We start from the raw sequence: 884 nt of genomic DNA on the forward strand, positions 1-884 counted from the left end.
AAGCTTAGAGTGGAAGTCCAAACCTTTAGACAGAAGGAAGGTGAATCCCTCTATGAAGCCTAGGAAAGATACAAGAAATTAATTAGAAGGTGTCCTTCTGACATGCTTTCAGAATGGAGCATCATAGGTATCTTCTATGATGGTCTGTCTGAACTGTCCAAGATGTCATTAGACAGCTCTGCTGGAGGATCTCTTCATCTAAAGAAGATGCCTGTAGAAGCTCAGGAACTCATTGAAATGGTTGCAAATAACCAATTCATGTACACCTCTGAAAGGAATCCTGTGAATAATGGGACAAGTCAGAAGAAAGGAGTTATTGAGATTGATACTCTGAATGCCATATTGGCTCAGAACAAAATATTGACTCAGCAAGTCAATATGATTTCTCAAAGTCTATCTGGAATGCAAGCAGCAACAGGCAGTACCAAAGAAGCTTCATCTGAAGAAGAAGCTTATGATCCTGAGAACCCTGCAATGGAAGAGGTGAATTACATGGGAGAACCCTATGGAAACACCTATAATCCTTCATGGAGAAATCATCCAAACCTCTCATGGAAGGATCAACAGAGGCCTCAACAAGGCTTCAACAACAATAATGGTGGAAGAAATAGGTTTAGCAATAGCAAGCCTCTTCCATCATCTTCTCAGCAACAGACAGAGAATTCTAAGAGCCATTCTAACTTAGCAACCATAGTTTCTGATCTAATCAAAACCACTCAAAGTTTCATGACTGAAACAAGGTCCTTCATTAGAAATTTAGAGGCACAAGTGGGTCAGCTGAGTAAGAAAATTACTGAACTCCCTCCTAGTACTCTCCCAAGCAATACATAAGAGAATCCAAAGAGAGAGTGCAAGGCCATAAACACGTCTCACATGGCCGAACC

General features: G+C 40.8%; 1 non-coding gene across 1 annotated transcript; it reads right to left on the reverse strand.

The window, feature by feature from the left end:
• LOC112753183 (small nucleolar RNA R71) lies at window positions 1-108 on the reverse strand. Its single transcript, XR_003177578.1, has one exon. It is a non-coding gene; the product is annotated as a small nucleolar RNA R71 (small nucleolar RNA).
• Window positions 109-884: the final 776 nt, after the last annotated feature.

Source organism: Arachis hypogaea, chromosome 15 (genome assembly GCF_003086295.3).
Source record: "Arachis hypogaea cultivar Tifrunner chromosome 15, arahy.Tifrunner.gnm2.J5K5, whole genome shotgun sequence".
Taxonomy (NCBI): Eukaryota; Viridiplantae; Streptophyta; class Magnoliopsida; order Fabales; family Fabaceae; genus Arachis; species Arachis hypogaea.